Here is a 21,777-nt window from a genome sequence, read left to right on the forward strand (position 1 = left end):
CTAACATACCAGGTGAAACTATTGAAACTTTGGTCACTTTAGGTATGATATCAATACAAACACATTTACATGAAGTTAACAGACATTTTCAATGGGCAGATTACTGTGGTAGAGTCTTGGAAGAATACATATCACATAGTTTCTTGCTCCCTCCCCTCACATTCCCTCCCTCCCTCCCACAAATATTTACTGACTGTTTACTCTGTACCAGGTGCTGCAGAAACAAAGATAAGTTTGACTTAGTCTCTGTTCCTAAGCAGCTCACTATTAAACTAGGGGGCTTTGGGGGTGGGGAGAGAAAGGAGAAAATCTTGTGAAAAAATCTCACACATAGGATAGTTTCTTTGATAGAAATTGAGAGCAGGCATGGTAGCTCACTCTTGTAATCCCAGCACTTTGGGAGGCTGAGGCAGGATTGCTGGAGCCCAGGAGTTTGAGACTAGCCTGGGTAATATAGCAAGACACTGACTCTACGAAAAATAAAACAGTTAGCTGGGTGTGGTGACGTGTGCCTATAGTCCTCGCTACTTGGGAAGCTGAGGGGTAGAATTCCTAGAGCCCTGATGGTTGAGGCTGCAGTGACTGTGATAAGCACTCCAGCCTGGGTGACAGAGCAAGACCCTGTCTCTAAACTCAGCTTCTACTCAGGCATTCTCAAATGAGGTTCTGCAGAGAGACATGAGCCCACTGCCCGCAGGCAGTAATTTCAAACAGTTTAGTCTCATGATCCCTTTATATTCTTGAAAGGTATTGAGAAACCTAAAGAATTTCTGTTATAGCCACTGGTATTTACCATTTTATAAATTAAAATATAAAATTTTAAATATGTATGTAATTTATTTAAAAATGAATGATTGTGAACCCATTACATGTTAACATAAATAATGTTATCTGTTTATGAAAACTACTTTTAAGAAATAAAAATACTTTAGTGACAAAGTGGCGTTGTTTTACCCTTTTGCCAATCTGTTTAATGACTGCTTTAACAGAAAGCAGCTGAATTCTCCTATCTACCTATTCTTTCAATTTTTTGTCATACCAAACATCAAGTCAACTTTGGAAGACTCTACCATACGCTTGTGAGAGTATGAGAGTGACAATGTTGAACCACGTCTTCATATTATTTGGAATTAGTTTTGACTAATTTGGGGGCCACATGAAAAGGTCTTGGGGACCCTCAGAGGTCTGTGTACTATACTTTGAGAACCACTCCTAAAAAGTATCTGTTGTATGTAATGAATAAATGTCTCTTTTATGCATCTAGCCTGGCACTATTATGTAACACCCTTGAGAAAATAGTGTTTTGCCATTTAGATAAGGTACCGTAAATGAGGCAGGCTGCCAGACTATAAGCCTCACAAAAGCGGGGATGTTTCTCATTTTCACCCATTACCTGTCACAAAATCTGACGTGGGACCTGACTGGGAATCTCAGTGACAGAATGTTCTAACGCGAGATGTTCTGTCAAAAGTCACTGTAGTCCTAGGTAAAATGTGATGAGTGTTACGAATAAGACTAAACATGGAGGAGCTGGAGGAAGCAGTCCTTTCCAGATGGTAAGTCAGGAGGGCTTCATGAGGAAGACAGCACTGGGGTGGAAATGTGAACATATTGTGATAGTGCTGGAGTTGGAAAGGTAATTTCTGGAAGAAGGAGCAGAATGATCAAGGAGCAGAGTGGGTTTGGAGTTCAGAAGTTTAGGTTTGCATGACTTATGCATAGGGGATGTGGCATCAGAGACATGGCTAGGAAAATAGATTGGGGCCAGACTAAGGGAGGCCTTGAAAGATCTGTGAAGGAATTTGGGGTCTGTTTCTATAGACGATGAAGAACCTCTCCTTTTTCTCTAAACAGATTTAAGAAAATGATTCTGGCAGTAATGTTGGTTTGAAGAAGAGAGATAAGAGAAGCAGGATGAGCAGTTAAAAGGAAGGAGAGAGAGGGAATCCAGCTTGAACAAGAGGCAGTAAAAATCTGAGTGGGAGGGTCTAGTTGTTAAAGAAGGCCCCAATGTCTCAGATAATTTGGAGTAAGAAGCTGTAAATGACATAGAGTTTCACTCAAGGGCAGGAAAACATGGGCTCTTTATGATTTCATTCTAGGCTCAGCTACAATCTTGCTAAACAATTATGCACAGGTCCTTGAGCTTTGGTTTCTCCATATGTAAAATGTAGAAATGGATTGCTTGCCTATTTGTGTCACAGGAGTCGGTGTAAGGATTAATGAGCTCTTTGACAGAAAGGCACTTTATTAATCTAAGGCATCAATAATAAAAATGAGAATGTTTGCCAGGTACTTTTGCTCCTATGTTGAAGGCTGCTATGTAAATATGAAATACTGCCTAGAACTATTGTCATTGTTAATAATAGTAAAGTCATTACCATGAAACGCCTACACAGCAAACTTGTTTTCAGTCAATTCCAGAGGCAAGATGAAGCCAGGCATGGAAGTTCATTCCATTTTGTTTATTCTAAGTCTTCCTTATTGTAAGCTATTTTCCTGGTTAGTAGAGAAGTCATTTTAACAGTATTTGAATTTCATTGTATCTTCTTATTTCTATCACTCTATTCTGGTCACATATTCCATCGCTATCAGAAACATCATCATTCTGACTTTTCCCCATGCAAATGGAGGTGGGACAACATTTGATGTGCCTAGTTACCTGCATCAATGTTCTTGTCAATTTTGGCTATTTTTGTCAGTTTAACTCATGACTGTATAGTCTGTTGGTCAAGCAGGTAAACTCCAGACTTAAACTGCCTGGGTGTAAATCCAAGTTCTATTACTTTACATGAGATCCTGGTTAAGTCACATAACCTCTTACGCTTCAGTTTCCTCATCTGTAAAGTGGTACTAATAATGGTGTTTCCCATAAGGTTATTGTGAAGGTAATGAAGGTAAAGCTCACAGCATTAGGTGCTCAGTAACTGCCAGGTGTTTTTGTTTGTTTTTTTTTTTCTTTTTTGGTCCATTTTTATTACCATTGTCATCATGTCTTCTCTTTTCCTAATTGGGGTTCTTTACCACTCCTTGTTAATTAATTATTTGTCTTCTAGTAGTTAATTTGTGATAACATAATTGATCACAACCTTTTTATTACGTAGAGTAACATTCTAAAAAATCCACAAAAATCTTAAATTGTATTCATTGCTCTTTCATATATTCCTCTTGTGTTTTTTCTCCAGCAAGTCAAGTACTTAATTCTGATATAAATATAAGGGATCTAATAAGTTTGTCCTACCCATTGACAAGTATTATTTCCTGTGACACATTGCCATCCTCCCACACAATTGTCCTGTAAAGAAAATTTGCTTGCCACTTTCCTTTTTGACCCATGTATTTATTCTCTTCTCAAGATCTGTATCAGTATGTTTCTGTTTTTGCTATTGATCATGTCTCTCAAGACTTCCAAAAGTACCTTCCCATATTATCTCAGATTCATCAAGATCTGTTTGCAACATACACCAAGCCCTTGGTTTAGAGTGCTGAAGCTACAGTCAAGTTTGTGTTATGCTCACCAAACCAAAGCTCATCTTTCTTTCTTTTTTTTTTTTATACTTTAACTTCTAGGGTACATGTGCACAACGTGCAGGTTTGTTATCTATGTATACATGTGCCATGTTGGTGTGCTGTACCCATTAACTTGTCATTTACATTAGGTATATCTCCTAATGCTATCCCTCTCCACCCCCACCCCCGCCCCATGACAGGCCCTGGTGTGTGATGTTCCCCTTCCTGTGTCCAAGTGTTCTCACTGTTCAATTCCCACCTATGAGTGAGAACATGTGGTGTTTGGTTTTTTGTCCTTGTGATAGTTTGCTGAGAATGATGGTTTCCAGCTTCATCCATGTCCCTACAAAGGACATGAACTCATCCTTTTTTGTGGCTGCATAGTATTCCATGGTGTATATGTGCCGCATTTTCTTAATCCAGTCTATCATTAATGGACATCTGGGTTGGTTCCAAGTCTTTGCTATTGTGAATAGTGCCGCAGTGAACATGCGTGTGCATGTGTCCTTATAGCAGCATAAAGCGCATCTTTCTAATTTGCACAAAGACTTCGAGAGTATATTGGGCTAGTGTATGATCCTTTTTCACACCTTATAAATTGTTATCCATTAATATTGTTAAGTCATGACTGTAAATTCCTGCGGGTTTTGACCAAATATATCATTGGCAGATTCTCCTTTGTGTCATAGTTACGTAGAATGAATACTCAGCCACCATCTCTCCCTGCGTTGTCCATAATTTCCTTGGGTCATGAACCAAATGAAACCAATGGTCTTGCTTCATGTGAAAAGTTGGTTCATATTTGCTAATAGTGAATTATATTCTATTCAAATGGTGTAGGACATTAAAAATGACTATTGAAAATGGCTGCTAGTAGAGGCAGAAAACGATTGAGTAGTAAGGTAAAACCAAATGTATTAGCATTTAATCAGTTTCTTCTTTTATGATTCCAGTGTTGAGTCTTTCTCTGAGTCACACTGGCTTAGAAACTGTTCAGATGAACATACCAGAAAGGAGTTTCCTTTTTGAAAATTGTTGTCTTCTATCTGGTATTAGGTCACAGAGATGAAAATTTAGCACCTCTGCTTTGTTTACTTCTTCGTATGGGGTACACTTACCTTAGTCACATACTAGATGTGTGATATGGTTTGGCTGTGTGTCCCCATCCAAATCTCATGATGAATTGTAATCCCCAAGTGTCAGGAGAGGGACCTGGTGGGAGGTGATTGGATCATGGGGGTGGATTTCCCCATCCTGTTCTTATGATAGTGAGTGAGTTCTCATGAGATCTGATGGTTTAAAACTGTGGCACTTCCCTCCTTGCTCTCTCTCTCCTGCTAAGCCATGGTAAGGTGAACTTGCTTCCCCTTCACCTTCTGCCATGACTGGAAGTTTCCTGAGGCCTCCCAGCCATGCTTCTATGCAGCCTGATGAACTGTGAATCAATTAAACCTCTTTTCTTCATAAATTGTCTGGTCTTTGGTAGTTCTTTATAGCAGAGTGAAAACGAACTAATGCAATATGTGGTCTTGGCCAAGTTGTCTAATGCCTGGTCCCTCAGTTTTCTCCTTTGTATGTTGAAAACAATAAAAGCATCCATTCCATAAGGTGGTTGTGATAATTAATTGAGGAAAGAGTTGTAAAGCTATTGCAGCTATACCTGGCACAGAGCAAAACTTTAGTATCTTTTAGCAAGTATCATTACCTACTTGAAATAATATAGTAGTTAAGAGCTTGATTCTGGAGTAGATTGGTAAGCTTGAGTTCTAACTCTGTCATTTGTTGCCTGGGTAATTTGTGGATTCACATTTCTGGGCCTCTGTTTCATGTAAAATTGGTACAGTAAGAATGTCTACCTTCCAGGGTTTATATGAGAAATAAATGGGGAGCACTTAGCATCATTGTTCATTGAATATTAGCTATCATTTTTTATAATCCTTATGACACATTACTTATATAATAATCATAATAGCAAATACTTATGGAGAGCTTATTTTGAGTCAGGCAATATCTCAAGTACATTACATATACTATCTCATTTATTCCTCACAGTATCTCCAAAGAGATAGGTGCCATTGTTATCCCTATTTTACAGATGAGTAAATTGAGGCATGGAGAGGTTAAGCAACATTTCCAAGGTCCCACAGTGAGTGCATGGCAAAACGAAATCTGTGCATTTATCCATTATGCTCTATGACAATAAATAAAAAAGTAGAATAGAATATTTGGAAAAGAAAATTAGACTGTTAGGCTAATGACTGAGGCGCTCACTGTGTCCTGAACTTTTTCAAACCCTGAATTTATTCATATGGTCAGATAAGTCTGGTTAAAAGGAAGATTAGCAGGTAGCACTAAAGAAGAAAATAAGGTGAGACAATCTCTTAAACACTTGGAACCTCAGCGGTGTGTGTGGAAGTGAAGCCTTCAGTCCTTTTTCCCCAAGAAAAGCTCTTTTTATCTTGAGGATGAGGTGGGAGCATGGTTTCTTTGAATATTTCCAGTCTTATTTAGCTTCAGCCTCTTCTTCCCTTTCCTGCTGCCTCCCTTAGTCACTGCATGGCTCTGCCTGAGGCCCCAGGCAGTTGTACACATTTGCTTTATACCCTGAATGTCCCTGGTGATATCTGAGATGACTTCCTGTTGTACTGCAGCCCTGACAGTACACTGTGTGTAACAGAATAGTGCCTGACTGCGGAGTGTGTTGCCTAAGGGCTTCTGCTTTCAAGTCATACAGAGCAGATTCAGATTCTCAATCTGCTTATATGGGCAAATTAGTTAGCATTTTTAAGACTTAGTTTGTTGTTGTTGTTGTTGTTTTTAATCTGCAAAATGGGCACGTAACACATACCTGAGTCTTTGAGAAAATTGAATGTAAAACATTTTAATACCGTGTCAGGTAGGGAATTTTGTTGTTAACACCAAGCATTAAATTATGTTGTTAACACTAAACACTAAAAACTTTGAAAAAGATTAGTTTGCTCTGGATCATTACCAAGCACTTTCATCACTGAAATAACAAAATAAACTCAGCTGCTATCAAGACAAATGCCCTGGGAGTACTTTTCAGTATAATAAACTAATTTTATTTCCTCATTAACATGTGTACTCCTGGGTGAACCCTACTAGGATTGGGAAGAGCAAGCTGTGCAAAGGCTATAGGGCTTGCAGGTACAAGAAAAACATGTGTCTATACTGTTTATTTATCTAAGTAAGTATGTGAATGCAGAACCTGAAGCTGGACTCACCCCCAGAGCAGGGGAGTCCCCACAAGAGCATGTCCCAAACTGTCCTGAGATGGGGCCAGTTGGGATTCCAAAGAAAGAAGCCCAAATGCCAGGGGGATCAGTCCAAAACATTTATTAGGGTAACTTACAGAGGGCTGCAGCTGTCCTCAAGATAGACAAGACGAAAGGGGTGTTCTACATTGGTTTGTCTGCAGAAGCGGGTAAGGGTAGGGAATTTATATTAGGGTTTCAGAAATTCAGCTGAGGGCTACAGCCAGTTTCTTTGAGTATTTTGGGCAATGACCTAGATGCCTTTATTAGTGCTTAGGAATGTTCAAAGCCCCAGTTTGGGTTCAAGCCTGCTGGGAAAAACCTACAGCTGGCCGGGTCACAAAACGGTCAAGGCACTCTAAGATTTTTGGTTAGGACACAGAAAGAAGGTGTGTGTGGGTGGGAGGGGAACTGGGGGGACACTACCATGAATGTGTTCTGTAGATTCTCAACTTCTCTGCAAATCTAAGATATTATTTTTATAATTACCACAGGAAATCTGAGAAGAAGAGCAGTATGGAATTAGTTTAGTCAAGGAAGGCAGAGAGGAAGATGTCTTGCCATTACATCTTAAGGAAAGTAGATGGATTGGATTGGAGGAAATTGGAATTTGAGCAATTAGCTGAAAAATGGCAAATGTATATTGTAAGAGCATATCTGATAAGGAAAAACTGACCAGTCTGATAGTACTGGATATTTGACATCTATTTGGGCAAATCAATGGAACCTTGACTGCTAGGTAGGGAATTCTGGGTGATGTTCAGTTGGCCTTAGCACATCAGTTCTTGGATTCCCCAGAGAATTAGCAAGCAACATTTTCTTTTCTTTTTTTTTTTTTTTTTTTTTTTTGAGACGGAGTCTCGCTCTGTCGCCCAGGCTGGAGTGCAGTGGCCGGATCTCAGCTCACTGCCAGCTCCGCCTCCCGGGTTTACGCCATTCTCCTGCCTCAGCCTCCCGAGTAGCTGGGATTACAGGCGCCCGCCACCTCACCCAGCTAGTTTTTTTGTATTTTTTTAGTAGAGACGGGGTTTCACCGTGTTCGCCAAGATGGTCTCGATCTCCTGACCTCGTGATCCACCCGTCTCGGCCTCCCAAAGTGCTGGGATTACAGGCTTGAGCCACCGCGCCCGGCCGCAAGCAACATTTTCTTTACTGTATGTGGACTGGCAATGGCAGATTAATTGGGTGCTCTACTCCAGCTCTTGATCCAGGCACTGATACAAGGACTATTTGCCATGGTCCCTCCTCCTAGGCTGCAAGCTTGCTCTGGATTATCTGATCATCGTGGGTGCAGATGTCTACCATTTTGAGGACCCAGAATTCTCACCACTTTCTACTTCCCCATTCCATTTCTGGTGTGAGGCAGTTTCTCCTTTATGATTCTCCAAACAAAGGGACTTACTATATACTTTCTTCTGGACATCCACTCATGTAAATGTGGATACAGAGTAATTTCTGGGGAGTTAATCTGAATTGACTCATATGTGATTAGCGCTTCCTTGTTGATCAAGGTGACTATCGAACTCTTATCATTAGTGCAGAAAATCATTTTTAAATTTAATCTATGACAAGACTTCCAGCTACATTAAACTGAACCATGTAGAGGTAAAGGTAATCTGAAATGCACTGTCAGTTACCATATTGATTCCAAGAATAGATTTTATTTTATTTATTCATTCAACAAATATTTATTGAGCATCTACTATGTGGCAGGTCCTATTCTAGCTGTGGGAATACAGTAGTGAATATGATAGATTAAAAAATCATTCCTGGCTGGGCATGGTGGCTCACACCTATAATCCCAGCACTTTGAGAGGCCAAGGTGGGCAGATCACGAGGTCAGGAGATTGAGACCATCCTGGCTAATACGGTGAAACTATATCTCTACTAAAAATACAAAAAATTAGCTGGGTGTGGTGTTGGGCACCTGTAGTCCCAGCTGCTCGGGAGCCTGAGGCAGGAGAATGGCGTGAACCCGGGAGGTGGAGCTTGCAGTGAGCCTGAGATTGCACCACTGCACTCCAGCCTGGGCAACAATGTAAGACTCCGTCACACACACACACAAAATAATAATAATTCCTGGTGTCGTGGAGCTTATATTTTGGTGGAAGGAGACAGAAAACAAACTGGATGAATAAATGAAATATTTTGTATATTAGATGGTAGGAATGGTTGAGGAGAATGTTGAGCAGAAATATGGAATAGGGAGTGTGGTGGAGGGTTTCAGTTTCAGATAGAGGGATGAGGGAAGACCTCCCTGGCATGTCATTGAACAAAGACCTTGTTTGATATGATGTCGTAGGCGTGTATTCTCCCCCTCTTGATGATTCCATGTTTGTCCCTTCCAAAGCTGTTATTTGATAAAACTGGAAGGAATTCCTGGTTAAAACTGTCCTCTATTCAGTAGTCTGTGGGCAGCCCCAATTACTTGATAGAAGCTCCAAATAAGTTCTCAAGAATCACTTACAAGAAAAAGTGGGGTTTTCAGGCTTAAGTTAAAACATGTAATTCTGCTTAAGACGAGGTCTCAAATAGCTAAGACCAAGTTCTGGAGTTAGTTATAATGGTTTATCTTTCCCCAAATACCCATACCACCAATTTAAAAGAAAACAATTTAAAACATTTTGTGTTATCCCTCTTCCATAAAATTGATTCTGCTCTTAGCAATTATCTGACTATTCATTTATAGAAGTAATTTCATGTTCTGTTTGCTTTCTCAAGATTATTGTCTGACATTTCGTTGTTTATCCATTTACTATTTGATTTTAACAAAAATTATAATGTCATTTTTATATTTAAAAATATTTTGATTCTAGTTTGATTTCCTTGACAAATCTCCAGTCAGGGGTATATCTCTGACATTATATGAATAATGTAGTTGCTATAGTTGGGCTCTGTGTCCCTACCCAAATCTCATCTCCAATTGTAATCCCCACATCTGGACAATCCACATGTAACCCCATGTGTCAAGGGAGGGAGGTGATTGGCTCATGGAGGCAGTTTCTCCCATGCTGTTATCATGATAGTGAGTGAGTTCTCACAAGATCTGATGGTTTTATAAGTGTCTGGCATTTCCCCTGCATGCACTTCTCTCTCTTGCCTCCATGTGAAGAAAGTCCTTGCTTCCACTTCACCTTCCACCATGATTGTAAGTTTCCTGAGGCCTCCCCAGCCATGTGGAACTGTAAGTCCATTAAACCTCTTTTCCTTAACAATTACCCAGCCTCAGGTATGTCTTTATAGCAGTGTGAAAACAAACTAATACGGTAGTATATTATTTATTGCAGGGGATGAGGAGAAAGAGGGAGAAAGAATGGAGTAAGAGAAGAAGAAAAAGGGGGTGAGAGAGGAAGAGCAAGAAGATAAAGAGCAAAAATATATATACAAAAACCCAACGTATTTTTAGTCTACCATTTCTATTTAGCAATCTTATCTGGTTATCTTTTATTACCTGGGACTCTAAGGCAGAATCATTACAGGCAGATTTTAAATTTAAAAAATTATTTTTCACATATTGTTTGTATACCAATTTCTTGTACTTGTTTCATATAATGGCATTTGCCTTTAGCTTCTACAATCTTTGAGGTCTTTTAGTTTGAATAGAGTTTGATGTCTACTGCAATGTAACATGTACAACAAATTGTTAATATTTCTTGACCAATTCAAAACATGTATCAGGGATTATCTCAGCTATTTCGTAGATCACCTTTCATTTCGTTCAAGCTATGGAGATGAAATTGGAGGTGTAAGGTTGGTGTGTGGAGATGGGTATTGACAGTCAATTCTCCCAGATAATGTAACAGGTGAGTTCTGATAGGCAATGATGCTGTCTTTCTCTTTCTTTTCCATTATGTATTTTCCTGTTGGCATTAATGATATTCCTCTTCTTCTACAGATTTATATGCAAACATATATAACATACATGTGAAAGACTATTATTCTAGGCATTGAGTTCAGAAAAGGTCTTGCCCTTAAGAGATTACAGTCTGGTGAGGGAAACAGATGTTTTCCTTCATAGTATGTATCACAGTTTCCAATTATTTATTTGCATGCTAACTTTCAATATTTGAATAAATTGTAAGAAAACAATATTATTAAGAGACTGCAGGTTTTTTTTTTATGAGCGTAGGGTACTGAATATACTGTGGGTGTCAGAGGAAGTCTCCTTGAGGAAACATGTTTGGACAGGAATAGTCAGATGAAGTGGGGAAGTTTGTGAGATGGAAAAAAGTTCTAGGCTGAGGAAACAGCATGTGTATGTGAAGGTCCAGTGGGGACAGAGATCTGAAGGGGTGAAAGTTATGCAAGAGGGAGAGGGATAATAAATGAGGCTTAAGAAGTATGCAGGGCCAGATTACATTGTGAAGAGCTCTGTGGACCATATTAGTTATGACATGGAAGACTTTTAAGTGGAGTCAGAAACACAAGCAGATCTGAGCATTTGAAGAGAGCTCTCTTTGCTATGTGGAAAATGTTTAGGGAAAGATAAGGCTCACAGTGAAGGTATATGGTGATCCAGGAGAGACATAGTGGTGACCTAGACTAGACTGACACAGTTAGAGGAGGAAGGGATATTCTCAAAAACAGTAAGGAGGTAGGCAGGATCTGCAGGACTTGTTTGCATTTGGAAGATGAGGGGAATGACGGCCATGATTTGTGCTTTCTGGCTTGGATGACTGTGTGGGAGGTGGTTGTAATTTTAGAGAAAGAGAACACTGAGGAGGAACGGGCTTTGAAGGGAGAAGATGAATTCATCTGTGGACATGTTGAATTTGAAATACCCAGCAGGCAGTTGCATATATGTGTTTAATGTTCAAGAAATAGGAATGGACTGGAGGTTATGGTCAGTCCTCATCACTAAATAGAAGGATAATGGGGCAAAGAGAGATTCTAGGAACAAACCTTGACAAATACCAACAAAGAAGAAGTGACCAGAGAAGGAGCATAATAATAATGATTATAATAATAATAATAATAATAATGGTAAAAGCTAAAACATATATGACACTTACTATGTGCCAGGCACTGTATTATATGTTTTTACATATATTAGATCAATTTAATATTCTTGAGAGGTTGGTGCTACTATGATCCCTGATTTTACAGATGAAAAATATGTGAGCCCCAGAAAGGTTAAGTAACTTCGAGACTGTCACCAACCAATATATGGTAGGGCTGATTTAAAACCAGGCATTCTAGCTTCAGAGATTATGGGCTTTTTCTGTATATTCTACTGGAAACCATGGGAGTGCACTGTCCAGAAACTCTAGGAAGAGAGGGAGTTATAAGCCTTGTCATTGCTTAGAGGCCAAGGAATATTAAGGCTGAAAGTTGTCCCTTAGGTTTAGTGACATTTACCATTTATGAGAACATGGGTTGCTGTTGTGACAGCCTGAGAAGGCAGACGGCAGTAGGCTGAGGACCTCCTAGGAGATGAGCATAAGAAGACAGTAAGTGTAGATGATGCTGTGTAGAACTTTGTCTGGGAAGGTGAGGAGATAGGACTAGGAGAATTCTCAACTCCTCAGGACGGGAAAAATGTCACGGAAAGTATTTGATTTCGGGGCAGAACAAAGAGGGGTTCTTTATGAGAGGAATGAAATTGGTTCGATGCCTATCAGAACTCTCCTGTTATATTATCTGAGAGTATTGACTGGCCCATTTATCTTATTCTAGCAATTGTTTTCTAGATGAAAGCAGGTATGGCCTAACATATTTATAAAGTAATACTTGGTTGTACATTATAGAATTTGTTTAGTTTTTAGTTTATTAATCTGCTCGTGAAAAATCCAAAATGGACACAGGTAGCCTTTACTGCAGCACCTTTACTCCTTCGGCTGTGATTCAATCTCCAGCTCACTTTTTGCCAGCACCAACATTGGCCTTTGCAGTCCCCCTGACTTTCTTCATTCTGTTCTTGCGTTCCTTTTGTTGCTTTCTTGAGGTCTTTTTCTTCTCATACAGGCCATGTCTTGTAAGTCTATGTTTGGGTTCATTTTCTTTTGCATAATCCAGGGAGTCATAAATCATGCCAAAGCCAGTTGTCTTGCCACCACCAAAATGAGTTCTGAATCCAAATACAAAGATGACATCTAGTGTGGTCTTGTACATTTTGGCTAGTTTTTCCCGAATTTCTGTCTTAGGCACTGTTGCCTTCCTGGGGTGAAGTTTCCTCTGAAGTAGTCGGTTGGTCATGAACTTTCTAGTGTGGATAGTTACGGTGTCATTCATGATGGCGGCCTATCTTCCGGCAGTCAGGGAGGAAAAGAGCGAATGTGTTGGTTTTAAAAAAAATCTCTGCAGCTGGGTGCAGTGGCGTGTGCCTGTAGTCTCAGCTACTTGGAAGGCAGAAGTAAAAGGATCCATTGTGCCCAGGAGTTTGAGGGCAGCCTGTGTAAAAAAGCAAGATCCTGAAGATCCTGTCTCTAAAAATAAACAGAAACAAACAAAACTCCACAGCCATACCATGATTAGTTGACTACCATTACCTCTCAGTCACCAGTCTTAAATTTGGATGCAAAACTTATGGCCAGAAGCAAACAGATTTGTGACTTCTCTCTTGAGAATCTTGGGAACAAATACATTATAAATTTTAATCAGCCATAAATGGAGTGCTTTCACCCAGGACTTTTCCTTGTAATTTCAATCAGGTTTAATTTTGACCGTAGGCTTTTGTCTAAGTTGGTTGGATCACCATCTCTGTTATAACCTCCAAATTATTAAAAAGCTCTTCTGAAAGATTTTGTGGAAGGTTACAGCATGAAATGGCCCTTTTCTCTGTGGGAAGGTAGGGCTCAGGAAAATGTGACAAATGTCACAGTGGAACTATGCTGTGTCAAACCACAAGTGGTGCCTCCATACGAAGGTGGATTGAAATGTATCCTCTAAAATTCTGTGTAATTTCATGGGTGATATTCTTTCGTTTCTGTTACTGAGACCTGAGGTTACTGAGAACACTTTTACATTGAATGTTAAAGTGTTGTGATTCTACACATTTTTTTCTTCCCAATCCTAAATCCACAGCATGTGTTTGATGAGATTTTAAAACTTTTTAGAATAATTAAAAACAATAACTTCCCAATGAAGGAGAATGATTTAAAAAATGATGCATTTAGATGTAAAGTTTCATTTAAGGTAAAGTGTTATTTAAAACAAGTTTATTTAAAAGTTTTATTAAACCTATTTAAATGTAATATGCATTTAAATGTAATTTATTGTTTTAATATCTTAATTTTGTTGTACTTCTAGTTTGTGTGTGTTGAAACATTTGCAGTATATTTGCATATTATTTGAAAGAAAATGTGTACCATAAATGGAGACTTGCTATTATGGCTAAATGCACATATTCATGAAAGAGTGTGAGATTATCTGCTAATCACTCCAGAATCCCACTTAGTCATTAAAAATGGAAAGGGAATTAATGACAGAAAGATATAGTTAATGATTAAATGAAATTTAGTTACAAACACAGCAAAGGTATAAGCAAAAACAGCTAAAGCATCAATTTGGTACAGCCTTCGAAACAGGCCTTACAGATAATTATACTTGTTGAATCATTGGTCACATTGTACGTTTGTTCACATTACCTATAAAACATATTTCATGAAGTTAATTTCGTGATTGATTTATTACTCTTAATAAAAAGTGCTTGAGTCTGCCCCTGTTAAAATAATTCAGTGAGTTTTTGCTTGAGAAAATTCATAGTGCATATTCTTTGTTGGATGAAAAACAGGGCAGTGATGCCAACTGAGAACATTTTTCTTTTCAGTTCTGGGACTGACTTTGAGAGAGAAGGAACATCTTGTGCTCTTATGGTGTACCGCTCACATCCTAAGGTTAGCATCTTTTCTGAGAGAGATAAACAGACATGGTTTTTCCAGTTTGGGCCTATTCTGACAAGACTCTGCTGTTGAGTTTATAGGCTGATGAAAGGGTGCAGAGGGAACTCTGTAATTATACTCATACTTGAACATGGCTATATATCATGTTTTGGAAATTTCCTGTATTCAAAGAAAATAACCAAGCTGGTCCTATGTTCTGTTTTGCCTGCGTGCCACTAAGTGAGAAAACGTATGTTCCTTTCCTGCTTCAGCTGTTGTTTACTTTGTACAGAATTTTCTACTCCTTTGAAAATGACCATTTTTTCTGACTCTTATGCTTTGGTGAGATTCTGAGAAAGGCTTTGGCTTTAAGAACTTTCCTGGTTGTTTAAGTTAAGCTTGAGAGAGAAATTCATTGTTCTTCTCACTGTCCTAATATTTCCCTTTTTAGCTTCCTTATAAAGACAGGTAGTTATGACCTGCACTCTAGCTCAGTTTATCCCAACAATCTTGAGCTACTTATTTTTTTTTTTTTTTTTTTTTTTTTGGCGGAGTCTCGCTCTGTCGCCCAGACTGGAGTGCAGTGGCGCAATCTCGGCTCACTGCAAGCTCCGCCTCCCGGGTTCACGCCATTCTCCTGCCTCAGCCTCCCGAGTAGCTGGGACTACAGGCGCCCGCCACCTCGCCCGGCTAGTTTTTTGTATTTTTAGTAGAGACGGGGTTTCACCATGTTAGCCAGGATGGTCTCGATCTCCTGACCTCGTGATCCGCCCGTCTCGGCCTCCCAAAGTGCTGGGATTACAGGCTTGAGCCACCGCGCCCGGCCAAGCTACTTATTAACATTTATGTTTTCTCACTGATATTTTTATTTCAAATCATTATTCATTCAACAAATATTTATTATCTGTTACATGCTAGCTATTGTGCTATAATTCTAAGATGAAGATGAAAAGGATAAAGTATTTACACACAATCTTTTTGTATCCAGAAAGAACACCAACAAGTATGTTGAACCCATTTTAATTAACTTAAGAATTTAAATTTAAAAATAAATATAAAACACGAATTCCCCATTATGACTATGTCAAATTAACCTATACTAATGAAAACGCCTTAGCAGTGGTCCCTTGTATTAATCGGTTCTCATGCTCCTATAAAGAACTGCCCAAGGCTGGATAATTTATAAAGGAAAGAGGTTTAATTGACTCACAGTTCCACATGCCTGAGGAGGCCTCAGTAAACTTACAATCGTGGCAGAAGGGGAAGCAAACACATCCTTCTTCCCATGATGGTAGGAAGGGGAAGTGCTGAGCGAAGAGGGAAAAGCCCCTTATAAAACCATCAGATCTCATGAGAACTCACTCACCATCATGAGAACAGCAGCATGGGGGTAACCGCCCCCATGATTCAATTACCTCCCACTGGGTCCCTCTCATGACATGTGGGGATTATGGGAAATACAATTCAAGATGAGATTTGGGTGGCGACACAGCCTAACCATATCATCCCTATAGTTTATCTTAATCTGTACCAGAGCTTCCCTTTGGGGTGGGAGAGCAGAGAGGGCAACGTAATGACAAAGATAAAATTTGTGTTGAAAGCCTACTGCTTGCATCTGCTTTGATTCACTTGGTAAATCCTATTAGGTTGAGAAGTTCATAAAACTAGCACGCTTCTGAACTATTTATGAACTTGTACTTAGACACACAAAAAAACTGAAAATAAGCGCTGTATAAATTAGTTCCAATAGAAAGACATGATCATTCTGAACGGACACAGCACAATACACCTCTATGTGACTTCTTACACATGCAGATTCTCATTTTCAGAGATGCAGACACATATGTACACACACTCACATACAGCTACACATTCCTGTGTATTCTCTTTGCTGGCCCACCAACTGAACTTTCCTGAATTAGGTACATAAAATTCTACTAAATTAAAAGTCTGGAGAATATATGCCTCTGCCCATCTTTATCCCAGTGAGATTTAACTATTACTGGCTTCATTGCTTGTGATATTTGTAACATTAGGTATAACTGCATTTGAAAATAATATAATAAGAGACTTTCTTAAGATATGATGGGTTTTCTCAAAAAGAGATACATTGACTAATTGATTTCATTTTTGGAAGGTAGAAATGAGGTTATCTGTGGAGACTATAGGATAAGGTTATTCAGCAAGCTAGAGGATAAGGTTATTCAGTAAGCCTAGAGGAAGAAAGGCAAATTGTAACTCCGGATCTCTGCATAGGTATTTGGCAGATGGCACAGTGGAGAACAAGGTGATAAGAACAGACAGAGAAAGTCACACTGTCATCAGCCCCAAACTGGAATCTCTCATTGCTGCTGGCTTGGACCAAACTCAAGACCTTGCCCTTAGTAAAAGGCTGCAGACAGTAAAGGCTGCACATATCTTACTTCTTAAAACACAATGATGCTTGCTTCCTTAAATAAAATTGTAATGTAGCAACACAATTTAGTGTCTAGATTAAATGTAGTTTTAATCTCTGTAATAATAAAAATATAAGAAAAGGTAGAACCAAGCGATCAGTGAATTAAAAACCCATTAACCAACTGACTGAGATGTGCTTAAATATATTTAACACATTCGTGGAGAAGGTTACCATACCAATAGAGTTTACAACATTTCATAAACTTTAAATAAATAATGATGTTTGTCTTAGTCTATTTTGTGCTTCTATAACAGTATACCACAGACCAGATAACGTATAAAGCACAGAAGTTTATTTTCTCACAGTTCTGGAGGTGGGGAGGTCCAAGAACAAGGTACCAGCATTTGAGGTCTGGTGAGGGCCTTCTTACTGAGTCCTCACATAGAAGGTAGAAGGGTAAGCTAGCTGAATACTGTAGGAAGCCTCTTTTTTGTTTTTATTTTTATTTTACTTTAAGTTCCGGGATACATGTGCTGAACGTGTAGGTTTGTTACATAGGTATACATGTGCCATGGTGGTTTGCTGCACCTATTAACCCATCATCTAGGTTTGAAGCCCTCTCGTGCATTAGTATTTGTGTTAATGTTCTTCCTCCCTTGGTTCCTTTTGCTCCCCTCCCCCGACAGGCCGCATGTGTGATGTTCCCCTCCCTGTGTCCATGTATTCTCATTGTTCAGCTCCCACTTATGAGTGAGAACATGCAGTGTTTGGTTTTCTGTTCCTGTGTTAGTTTGCTGAGGATGATGGTTTCCAGCTTCATCCGTGTCTCTGCAAAGGACATGAACTCATCCTTTGTTATGGCTGCATAGTATTCCATGGTGTATATGTGCCACGTTTTCTTTGTCCAGTCTATCATTGATGGGCATTTAGGTTTGTTTCAAGTCTTTACTATTGTAAATAGTGCTGCAGTAAACATACATATGCATGTGTCTTTATAGTAGAATGATTTATATTCCTTTGGATATACGCCCAGTAATTAGATTGCTGGGTCACAGGTATTTCTGGTTCTAGGTTCTTGAGGAATTGCCACAGTGTCTTCCACAATGGTTGAACTAATTTACATTCCCACTAACAGTGTAAAAGCATTCCTATTTCTCCACAGCCTTGCCAGCATCTATTGTTTCCTGACTTTTTAATAATCTGCATTCTGACTGGCATGAGATGGTATTTCATTATAGTTTTGATTTACATTTCTATGATGGCCAGTGATGGTGAGCCTTTTTTCATGTTTGTTGGCTGCATAAATGTCTTCTTTTGAGAAGTGTCTGTTCGTATCCTTTGCCCATTTTTTTATGGGGTTGTTTGTTTCTTTCTTGTAAATTTGTTTAAGAAAACCTGTTTTATAAGGGCTGTAATCTCATTCATGAGGAAGGAGTCCCCATGGCCTACTCACTTCTTTAAGGCCTCACCTTTTATTACTATCACACTGGCAATACCTGAAGTTTGGAGAATGCATTCAAACCATAGCAAGATTTTATAAGAAACTATTATTATTATTATTGAGCCAGATTCTCACTCTGTCGCCCAGGCTGGTGTGCGGTGGTGTGATCTCGGCTCACTGCAACCTCCACCTCCTGGGTTCAGGCAATTCTCCTGCCTCAGCCTCCCAAGTAGCTGGGATTACAGGTGCCCACCACCATGCCCAGCTAATTTTTAATTTTTAATTTTTTTTTAATTTTTAGTAGAGATGGGATTTCACAGGGTTGTCCAGGCTGGTTTCAAACTCCTGACCTCAGGTGATCTACCTGCCTTGGCCTCCCAAACTGCTGGGATTATAGGCATGAGCCACCACGCCCAGTCAGAAATAATATTTAGAATGTATACTAGCACACTACTTAATTAAATAAGCATTATGTAGGATATTGAAATAATGTTGTCTTTCAAAGACCTGTATTCGATACAAAGTGAAAATTATAAATGTTTAAACATTTGCAAAAAAAAAAAAATAGCGCTGAAAGTAATTCAGGGGAAAGTGTCAGCTAGGACAAGACAGACATTTTACTGTGGCATGCTGGCTCTGACTGAAGAAAAAATTCATATTTTTAAAAAAATGAGATAAAAGTAAGATAATGTTTTTGGGGTAAGATAATCTGTGCTAAAAAAAATTAAAGGTATCCCTGTTTGGTAAACTTCACTTGGAATATTCAAAGTCTCCAAGATTTGTAAAATTTAATGAAGTATTTGACTTCAGGCTGGGCACAGTGGCTTATATCTATAATCCCAGCATAAGGGGTTATATATGCCTATAACCCCTTACCCACTTTGGGTGGGTAAGGCAGGGGGATTTCTTGAGCCCTGGAGTTCAAGACCAGCCTGGGCAATATAGTGAGTCCTGTCTCTATCAAAAAAAAAAAAAAAAAAAAAAAAAAATAGCTGGGTGTGATGGCACATGCCTGTAGTCACAGCTACTCTGGAGGCTGATGTGAGAGGATTGCTTGAGCCTGGGAGGTCGAGGCTGCAGTGAGCCATGATCACACCACTGTACTCCAGTCTGGGCAACAGAGCAAGATGGATTACCTAAAAATGAAATAAAAAGACTTACAGTCCTTGCGTATTACATGCATTCCTACTGCACAGATATAAAGAGGTTCTTAAAGTTGATTTAAGAATGCTGAAAGTAATATAACAAGGAACAAGACTGTTAAATACTTTACACAGTATAGATTTAAAATCAAGTAATTGTGTGTATTTTCTGTACCACTGGACATATTTATACAATTGTTAGCATACACTGTGTGCTCCATTTTTCATTAGCAATTTTATCTCCCTACTGAATGCTAGACTTTTAGTTCTGTTATTTGTTATAGCTTAATTTGTTTCCCAACAGTAAAAAGAGATATGGACTTGTAGATTTTCAGCTATTTCATCTTAAAAAGCTAGTATAAACGGACTACATATGACTCCAAGGGTATACTACTTTAAAGGGAATTTGGGCTATTACTCAGCAGTCTGTAAGACATTCTTTTTCAGCATTTAGGGGGAGCTGGGAGAAGCTATGGCAAACCATCTCACTATCAAATCACTGCTGCCCTGGCTCAGTTCTTTACCATCTCTCAGGGAAGCCATTGCAATTCCTTCCCTATTGGGTCTCCCCACAGTGTGAGTCATCAGACACACTGAAATCAGAGCAAATTTTCATGTCTCCTCCTTGCTTACATGCATCCAGTAGGTACTTCCGCAAAGCCGGCATTTTAAAGCACAGTAGTCAAGTCACATAGTCTTGCCAGGCTCATCTCCTGCCCCTGTGAACCCAAGACCCTGCTTATTCCCCAAACAAGTCATGTTCTTTCATGTATTTCCTTTTGACTGGAATGTTCTATACTTGTTAACCCCAGCCTCTGACTGGGTAAGGCACATACATTTTGCAATGTCGCTGCCTTTGTGAAGGTCTTCCTGGAGTTTTCCACACCCAACAAAAACATTGCTGTATTTTCTTGGTCCCAGTAGCTCTACAACATACCTTTATTATAGCCCTTAACATTTGGTAATTTTGAAATGTCTACTTCCCTTTGACTGAGAAATTCTCAAGGGTAAGGCTGTTTTCTTCTTGCTGGTCCTCTGACGTGCTGCATGAACACAGTGAGTGCTCAGTGTAAGTTAGTTGACAAATGATTAAATTATGCTTAGAGTTTTTGCTTTATAAGCCTTTAAATATTATTTTCTTTGTGTATAATTTATCTTTTTTGATACTAACAAATATGTATTACTATTCTAAGTCATTTTAGCATTGTTTAAGGAAATAATTATGGTGACATGAATTAAGGGGTAATATTCTATTCCAAATTATTTTTACTTAAGAACTGCTTTACATTGAAACTGCAACAAAAATAGGAATGTTCTAATGTAATTTTTATTTTAAAATTCAGATACAGTCATATCTTTTTGACATCTATTAATTCCTAGGTCTAAGCTCATGCATTTTTATAATAAACACTCATAAATAGGACTGTATTTAGTAACATATTTGTTGATGATGTTAATTTACTAAATGAAATTTCAGAGGCAGTGTAGTGTGGTGGTTAAGCAAGCTGGCTTTAGAGCTAAACTGGGTTTAAATATTGACTCCACTAATTATTGGTTGAATAACTTTTGAAAGCTACTCTGCCTCAATTTCTTTTTCTTTTAAATGGAGATAATAGTAGTGACCTTCCTTATAGGATTGTTTTGTGAATTAATTATTTCATATAAAAGTGCCTGGGAACCCAGTAAAGTCAGTTAAATACTAACTCTTATTATTATTGTTCCTATATTACTGTACTCTTTTCTTCCTCTGTGATCTGTGAAATCCTGGTTACTTAATTATTGGTGTAGAGTGCTTTATTTATTTATTTATTTGATTTGATTTTTCTGAGACGGAGTCTCACTCTGTCACCCAGGCTGGAGTGCAGTGGCGGGATCTCAGCTCACTGCAAGCTCCGCCTCCTGTGTTCATGCCTTTCTCCAGCCTCAGCCTCCTGAGTAGCTGGGACTACAGGAGCCCGCCTCCGTGCCCGGCTAATTTTTTGTATTTTTTTAAATGAGTATTTTCCAGTACAAGTTGCAGCTTTAGTTGGAAGCTCATAGGTATAGAAGAAGATGAAATTAAATTTATAATGGAGAGAGAGTTGGAAATTAGAAACTAAATTGAAATCTCTATTTCCTTTGTGTAAAAGTCCTTGTCTGAAACAGTAGGCAATTTAGAAGTCAATATGCACAAAGTGCAATGGCTCAAGTC

The 21,777-nt window shown here is 38.9% G+C and overlaps 1 protein-coding gene and 1 pseudogene across 7 annotated transcripts in view; one reads left to right on the plus strand and one right to left on the minus strand.

Moving 5' to 3' along the window:
• The window catches only part of MAPK10 (mitogen-activated protein kinase 10), a 358,682-nt gene that overhangs the window by 35,014 nt on the left and 301,891 nt on the right, over window positions 1–21,777 (plus strand). The window lies entirely within an intron of this gene.
• On the minus strand, window positions 12,542–13,016 carry LOC104668006 (annotated as a pseudogene). Its single transcript, XR_004054312.1, has one exon. The product of XR_004054312.1 is annotated as a 40S ribosomal protein S24 pseudogene (transcript).

Source organism: Rhinopithecus roxellana, chromosome 2 (genome assembly GCF_007565055.1).
Source record: "Rhinopithecus roxellana isolate Shanxi Qingling chromosome 2, ASM756505v1, whole genome shotgun sequence".
Taxonomy (NCBI): Eukaryota; Metazoa; Chordata; class Mammalia; order Primates; family Cercopithecidae; genus Rhinopithecus; species Rhinopithecus roxellana.